The sequence below is a fragment of the Ctenopharyngodon idella genome, chromosome 14 (assembly GCF_019924925.1).
Source record: "Ctenopharyngodon idella isolate HZGC_01 chromosome 14, HZGC01, whole genome shotgun sequence".
NCBI lineage: Eukaryota > Metazoa > Chordata > Actinopteri > Cypriniformes > Xenocyprididae > Ctenopharyngodon > Ctenopharyngodon idella.
This window is the reverse complement of record NC_067233.1, coordinates 2747687-2756843: the sequence shown is the minus strand read 5'-3', so window position 1 is coordinate 2756843 and position 9157 is coordinate 2747687.

Sequence of the window (9157 nt, the reverse complement as noted above, 5' to 3'; positions counted from 1 at the left end):
CTCGTTTTGAAACGTGCCACTTGCTCCAGCTGACGGAATTCCCTAAATGCATCCTACGTCACGCCTGAGCAGCCAATCACGGATTTGCTTGGTCGTCGCTACGGTAACCGGACACTAAGGAGAAGGAAAGGGCACGTGGTGATCTTTACAACAGTCAGATTACCAGACTATTTATGGCCCGTCCGGTCACTTGAAGAGCATTGCTACATATGGAATAAGAGCAGAAACACTTTTAATGGCACTGGTATGTTTCTGAGGGAAATGCTCCGCGTGCGCGTGAATTTGTGTTGTGAAAATGTTACGTAATGATAAGACTTCAACTTAAAAAAGTATCTTTTCGTCGTTTTAAGGCTTTATTTTTCATCACTGAGTATATAATAAAGTAGTTAAACGATTTTTTGTTACTGTCCAGGTGATGTTTTCACTAATGCAAAGGTCATGACCTCGTGCTCATGTTGATTTTTATGTAACAGTTGCATGCAGTATACAAGTCCATACTGAAATGGACAATAACACACTGGAGATGTTGAAAAATAAACATGAACTTTTATTACAACATCAAGATTTTAATCTATATATATAAAAAGGATCATTTTAAGGATCATTTCAATCACATTTTAGCAGTTTAGTTTAAAACATTCCTTGTTCTTTCAATTAATATTTGAGGTCATAAACACTGTAAGACAATTATAAAAGAATTTGAAAGCAAAAAAAAGTAGTTTTAGTTGAAGTATATAAAACTGATGTGTGCTAAATTAATCTCAGGTACACATGACGTCATCATATCAGGGAATCATACATGCTGTGCTGTAGTGACCTCTGTTGGCATTTAACACACTATTTACATTAGCCTAAAGCAGTGCACTTTTCAATCCCAGCGCTGCAAACATTGTGCTTCTCTCTTATTTAACACGTTTAACTCATTAGCAGAGAGAGCTTCATCCACTCAACTGGATGCATGTGCTGAAAAAGTCCTTCGCATGTTTGGTTCCAGAATGGAATTTATTTTTTCTCAGGGTAGATGATGATTCGGGACAGTCCCTGAAAATCCTGGATGGATAGCAAGCAAAATAAGATTATTTCATAATATAAACATAACAGTACTGAAAAATTTGCCATGAAAAATGTCTTGATAAAAGAGCATGTTAAAGGGTTAGTTCACACAAAAATGTAAGAACACAAATTAAGATATTTTTGATGAAATCCAATGGCTCAGTGAGGCCTGCATCGCCCTCAAGATAATTAACACTTTCAATGCCCAGAAAGCTACTAAAGACATATTTAAAACAGTTCATGTGACTACAGTGGTTCAACCTTAATGTTATGAAGCGACGAGAATACTTTTTGTGCGCCAAAAAACCAAAATAACGACTTTATTCAACAATATCTAGTGATGGGCGATTTCAAAACACTGCTTCATGAAGCTTTACGAATCTTTTGTTTCAAATCAGCGGTTCGGAGCGTGTATCAAACTGCCAAAGTCATGTGATTTCAGTAAACGAGGCTTCATTACGTCATAAGTGTTTCGAAATTTCAGTGGTTCACCACTGGGGGGCGTGGCTTTGGCAGTTTGATACATGCTCCAAACCGCTGATTCGAAACAAAAGATTCGTAAAGCTTCATGAAGCAGTGTTTTGAAATCGCCCATCACTAGATATTGTCGTTATTTTGTTTTTTTGGCGCACAAAAAGTATTCTCGTCGCTTCATAACATTAAGGTTGAACCACTGTAGTCACATGAACTGTTTTAAATACGTCTTAAATAGCTTTCTTGGCATTGAAAGTGTTAATTATCTTGCTGTCTATGGAGGCCTCACTGAGCCATCGGATTTCATCAAAAATATCTTAATTTGTGTTCTTACATGATACCCTCAGAATTTTCATTTTTGTGTGAACTATCCCTTTAAGTCATAAAAGGCTTCGAAAATATATTTTTTTTTCTTCTTTTTTTTTTACTGTGAAATATGATGTCTTTGCGAGACTGACCCTCATACCGCATTGTCTTTATCACATATGGAGAGGTTTGTGCTTCTATGCCTAAGATAAGTCATGTATTTACGATCACTCACTCACATTAATGTAGTTATGGAGCTTGTCCACTGCGGTCTGTTAGCCTGCTGAGAGTCATACATTAACAGTCTAGATATCACTTAGATGGTTTCACTTTCCTGCGCTGGGAAATCTGCTGAACGCCGGCAATCAATGAAGTGGATCCAAAGCTCCCTATCAATTTCCATGAGGCTTTATGATACATGCCTCTGCTGGACTACCTGGTTAGAGACATGGATGGATGAATACATAAACAGACAAATAACCCTAATGATGCTGATAAAATGTATTCAAAAATAAAATACCACCATTTCACGTATAAAGAAAGAGGCCTATGTGAAACTGCCTTTGTAGAATGTATCACGTTCTCCAGCAAGTGTAAACAGCACATATTTATTTTGGTGCCAATAGTATAATTGTTCATTATCACTATCTTTTCAATTTCCTCAGCGAGAGCCAGCAACAGAGAGATGAATGCATGAGCGTCGTCCTGTCTGACCTCTGGTCCATCCCATCGCCCCAGCAGTATGAGGTCAGCGAGAATAGAGGTCCAGCGCTATCCCACACTTCATAAGGTAGACTAAACCCTTTATCTGTCTATTCCCAGCACAGGCTGCCCGGGCCACGGCCGCTATCAACAGAGAGCCTGAAATATGCCTCACAGAAACAAAATCCAGTCTCAGCTCTGTCTCAAAATAGATTTCTCTTTCTTGTCTTTCACCCCTTGTTGTACACGGCACTGAAAATGATTGTCTGGAAAATACGGAGTGGAAACAACACCAGGGCCGGACAGATTCAACCTCGGGTTTCCATTCAGCAGAATGTTCAGAGGAGATAACAACAAAGATTTATATTTCTATAGGAAGTATTTTCTCTGTGAAGGCCAATCAGCTTACAATGGAAAGTTTTGGGTTCAATATAACTTGAGCTCTACACACAATCTGTGACCACTGAAAATCATTTAGACTTGTCCCTCGGTTTGTATAAATAAGCAAAAAGAGTTTTTTTTTCTTCTTCTTCTTTTCAGTAATGCACTTTTACAATGGAAGTCTATAGCCACAAAACTTTAACATTATACTAGCAACACGAGGAGAGTGTGATACAATCACTAACCTAAACCTAAATATTGGTCAGTGACATTTAAGCTTGTCCGGGATACAAGAACAGTTAAAAACAGTTAGAAAAAATGTTCTATTTTAAAGGTTTTGAAAAAACATTTAAACTATTTTCCAGAAAGTTTTTAAAATGTATTTAAAAAAAAGTATTTATATATATATATCAGTGGCGTGCAGTGGTGTTCTGAAATGAGGAGGCACATTTTTTATTTATTTATGAATCAAATGTAAATTCACGTGCATTACTCTTAACGTTGACACATCTTGTTAAATGAACATTACTTTACATTACATCAAAAAAGAAACCAAATACAATTCTATTTTGTAATTTTACATTAATGTATTGTAGTAAATGTTCTATTTATCAAAACCAAGTCAATCTCATCAAGTTAGTGTTTTAAACATTTCTACATTCATTCCAAAATAATAACTAAAGGCAATAATAATTTAAACAATATATTTTATTTGTGTATTGATGTTTTTCTTTTTAATTGTCAACTTAGGCTATTTTGGATCATCAGTCATGCTCCGTAAACACCGTCCGTCACAGACACGAATTGTATTTTTAATTTCACCAAGCTGATTGCACTAAAAAAACCCCGCAGTCATCATGCTTTCAGTCCATTTCAAGTTTGATTTTGACGTGACATAAAGCGGTGATATCTTTACTTACTTTTCAATTAGTCTTCCCATTGACGCCATTATTTGTTCGTTCAAACTGACGCGCAGAACGCGCACGTAAACAAGAGGAGGGATTTATCGCACAAACCAATCATATCCAATCATAAACAGTTACATCCAATCATAGCGCGATGGAGACATTGCCTCCTCTCACGTGACTTTCCCCCATTCATTCTCAATTACCCCCCACAAAACCCACTGCACGCTATAGGGGGTCTGATGGTTTTCTATGAGAGCAAAGGGAGGCATGACTCCTGCTGTAACTTTACCTGCGGGTGTCGCTGTTGTGTTCCTTTAGAAATACAAGTGACTTGCGCTCTTTTTAATGTCATAATTTGTAATATTTGTGATGTTTTATATGTAATATGGATTATTTTCTCATCCTATTTTTTTTGAGGAGGCACTGCCTCCTCGGAGGAAACGCCCCTGATATATATATATATATATATATATATATATATATATATATAGTGTGTGTGTGTGTACACATCTATCTGTCTACCTATTTATCTATCTATCCATACATACATATATATACAGTATATACACACACACACACACACACACACATATATATATATATATACATACATACATACAAATTTATGGGTGTCTATATTTTCTATAAATTTATGGGTGTCTATGTCTACACACACACACACACACACACACACACACACACACACACACACATATATATACATTTATAAAACGGTTAGTTCCAGTCCTTGATTCTGATTGGTCAATAGCTGTGTTTTATTCACAATAAAACATGACTATGACCGCTTCACCCAACGGTTCTGTGTATCACTACACAACACCCTTAGCAACCACTCTTAGCAACGTAAACTGTTTGTTCTGAATTTATATCATTCATTAAGGCTTACTGTATTATGTAGAAGAGTATCGAGAGATTGAGTGAGTTTATTACCTGCATTCAGATTTAGCATTTTCCTTCAGGTCAGTCCTATGTTCATAATAAAAAATCTCTTAAATGTCCGATGTATTATCTTGTCCTTTTAACAGTTGAGGGGTTTTTCCCGTTACTGACAGCGCTAGACAAAGCATTTGTCAGTTGCGTCTTGTTCCGTGTTCACAACAATTCAGTCTTTTCAATGTAAAAGTCTTCGCTACTGAGTGACTCACTCATAAAGACAGTCTTTGCCGCCATCTAATGGCGTAATAATGTAATTTGTGTTGCTGTTCACGGTCAGGGACTATTTTTTCCGGCGGAAGGAAAGCTTTTAGTGAAAGTTTACCTTATGAAAGTTGCATTGATACATATTTTTGGCTTTAATATTTGTATTGTGTGGTAACCATTTTATAAAAGCAATAAGATACTCGAGGCTAGTGCTGTATCGTGAATAAGTCACAGCCGAAAGGGGTTACTCCGCTTCACGTCGTGCCTAACAACGCCCTTCAGCTGTGACTTATTCACGATACAGCACTAGCCTCGAGTACCTTATTGCTTACATATATATATATATATATATATATATATACATACATATACATACATACACACACACACACACATATATATATATATATATATGTGAAATTTAAATATTTAATATAGTTGTCTATATTTACATGTGGGTGTTCATTTTTCAAGATGTTTTTTGTAATTTATTTTCAAATATCATGAATTATTAATCATTAATCATAAATGTCATTAAATATTTAGGAGTTGCACCACATGAAATATGAACATCTTTAACTAACATCATAAAATCTCAAATTATTTGATGTTTTAATAAGACTGACTGACCACATGACTTTCATTTGAAAATATTTTAAAACATCAACATGCATCAACATTTAGAAATAATACTAAAAGATTACTGAAGCTTTTCTTTTATTCTTTTAATGAGATCAGGACAGTTGTATCACCCTGACAATGACTTTATATGTATTTTCAAGTCATTGTACAAGTGAATCAGCTTCACGTTGCTGTTTTAAACTCTCCAGAACGCTCAAAAAGTAAGTGAGTTACGGCAAACACAATTTTCGTTTGACAAGCTCGGCTATTTAACCGAGGAAGGAGCCGACATTAGTGTCACTGTCGATAGAGCTTAACTTGTTTTGAAGCCAAAAGACTCCTTTAAAGATTCAGACACTGAGTATCTGCAAACAGTTTGAGAAACACAGCGATTGACTGGAGCTGAACTTTATGGACTGAGGCGAGCAACCAGCCCTTCAAATCAGCTCTAATGACCAGTCGCTCAAGCGTAAAGTGAGCCGTCACAGACCATTTCGTCTTCGCATATTCTTAAGATCTTTATTGGGCAGTGCAGTCACAAATCAAAACTCATTAGGGAAAGGCCTTGCTAATTTAGATTTAATAAATGTGACTTAAGGGCAAGACTGTTACACAAAGTCACCATGACTTCCCTCATTAAGACGTTAAGACACAACTAAGTTTGAATAGTTTCAAGATTTCTGTCAAAGTGACAGTGGGAATCTTGCTCTACGTGTCGCAGGTTTCGTGGCTGGAAGAACAAACAAAATCGAACTTTCGTTCACTCATAAATATGCAGCGCTACCTTTTTAAGACCTGCTGTTGAACCCTTTATAATACTATTTGTGTGCTTTTTTGACTGAGGAAACATGAGCGACATGAGCGATGTTAACTAATTAATAGAGTTTCTGCTGGAATATAGTCTGTTTTACTTTTCTACATGCTGTTAGCATGAGATGGCAAGCTTTTCATAAAACCCTTGTAGATTTGTAGAAAACTTGAGTTCATTATTTTTTTGGGATAGAGTTCTGACACCCTGCTTTGTTCAAAGACTTCATGAAACAGCAGATGACGAGTAAGATCTATTTAGAGGCGCACAGCTTGCTTTTCCCAGTAAACACAAGGAAATAAATCTTTAGAACATGATATTTAGACAAAGCTGATGTTAAGTCTGAGTCGCTTTTGGGAGCATTGGATTGAAAATGAAAACAAAGCGGCACTTTGTTGAAAACTAAGTGATTTTCATGCTTAAAAATAGAGTTCTGAACGCTCTCGATAATCTCTCGCGCTGAGGTGATCTATTTCTTCATTTGTTTTTGAAAGGTCGGAGGCGTAATGAAGATGAGTGTGACTGTAGTTCATTAATCAGAGAGAGTGTCTCGGCGCTGTCAGGACCACTGGCATTTCAAATCAAACACATCAGGACCTCAAATCAAATTATGTAAAAGGCCAAGAGGCAATGACATTATTGCAAACATTTGATTTTTAATTCCAAGACAAACAATGTGTGTTGTAAAGAAATAAGTGAACTATTGAGAGTGTGATGTTGCCCCCGAACCTTAGCCATAATTTTATATGAAACTCCTTTTTATATGTCATAGTGTGTATTATTTATGACAAAATACAGCCAACATGACTGATGAAAGTGGGGAAGTAAGTACCTATGAATTATTTACAGTCGCATTCTATTGCAGCGGACAGATATGTAACACTCTCAAAAACATCATTTCAATTTTAAAGGATTAGTTCACTTCAGGATATGGAAATTAAAATTTCCTGATAATTTACTCACCCCCATGTCATCCAAGATGTTTATGTCTTTCTTCAGTCGAAAAGAAATGAAAGTTTTTAAGGAAAACATTCCAGGATTTTTCTCCATATAGTGGACTTCACTGGGGTTCAACGGGTTGAAGGTCCAAATGTCAGTTTCAGTGCAGCTTCAAAGAGCTCTACATGATCCCAGATGAGGAATAAGAGTCTTATCTAGAGAAACCATCGGCCATTTTCTAAAAAAAAAAAAAAAAAAATTATATACTTTTTAAGCACAAATGCTCATCTTGCACTGCTCTGCGATGCGCCACGCATTATGTAATCACGTTGGAAAGGTCACGTGTGACGTAGGCAGAAGTACCGATGCAGCGTTTACAAAGAGAACATGCAAAGACTAAGTCAAACGGCCTTTACAAAAAAAGTAAACAATGATGTTGGAGGAGAAAATGAGTTTTTCGCCCTACTTCCGCCTGTGTCAGCGTGACCTTTCCAACGTGATTACATAATGCGTGGCGCATCGCAGTGCAATGCTTTTGTGGTTAAAAAGTATATAAATTTTTATTTATTTTAGAAAATGACTGATCATTTCTCTAGATAAGACTCTTATTCCTCATCTGGGATCATGTAGAGCTCTTTGAAGCTGCACTGAAACTGACATTTGGACCTTCAACCCGTTGAACCCCAGTGAAGTCCACTATATGGAGAAAAATCCTGGAATGTTTTTAAAACAGTTCATGTGACTACAGTGTTTCAACCTTAATGTTATGAAGCGACGAGAATACTTTTTGTGCGCCAAAAAAACAAATAACGACTTTATTTAACAATATCTAGTGATGGACGATTTCAAAACACTGCTTCATGAAGCTTTACGAATCTTTTGTTTCGAATCAGTGGTTCGGAGCGTGTATCAAACTGGCAAAGTCACGCCCCCCAGTGGTGAACCATTGAAATTTCGAAACACTTATGACGTAATGAAGCCTCCTTTACTGAAATCACGTGACTTTGGCAGTTTGATACACGCTCCGAACCGCTGATTCGAAACAAAAGATTCGTAAAGCTTCATGAAGCAGTGTTTTGAAATCACCCATCACTAGATATTGTTGAATAAAGTCGTTATTTTGTTTTTTTGGCGCACAAAAAGTATTTTCATCACTTCATAACATTAAGGTTGAACCACTGTAGTCACATGAACTGTTTTAAATATGTCTTTAGTAGCTTTCTGGGCATTGAAAGTGTTAATTATCTTGCTGTCTATGCAGGCCTCACTGAGCCATCGGATTTCATGAAAAAATATCTTAATTTGTGTTCTGAAGATAAACGAAGGTCTTACAGGTGTAGAACGACATGAGGGTGAGTAATAAATGACAGAATTCTCATTTTTGTGTGAACCCTTTAATTTTTTTTCCACTGAAGAAGAAAGACATGAACATCTTGGATGACATGGGGGTGAGTGTTTTAAAGTACCTCCCCATATTGATTAATACTCTATAAAGTTATCACAAAAATCTGAAGCAGCACAACTGTTTTCAACATTGATAATAATCATAAATGTTTCTTGAGCAAATCATCATATTAGAATGATTTCTGAAGGATCATGTGACACTGAAGACTGGAGTAATGATGCTGAAAATTCAGCTTTGATCACAGAAATAAATTACAGTTTACTATATATTCACATTGAAAACAGTTCTTTTAAATTGTAAAAATATTTCACATTATTACTGTGTTTTCTTGATCAAATAAATACATAAGACACTTCTTTCATAAACATGAAAAAATTTAAACTGTAGTATAGACATATT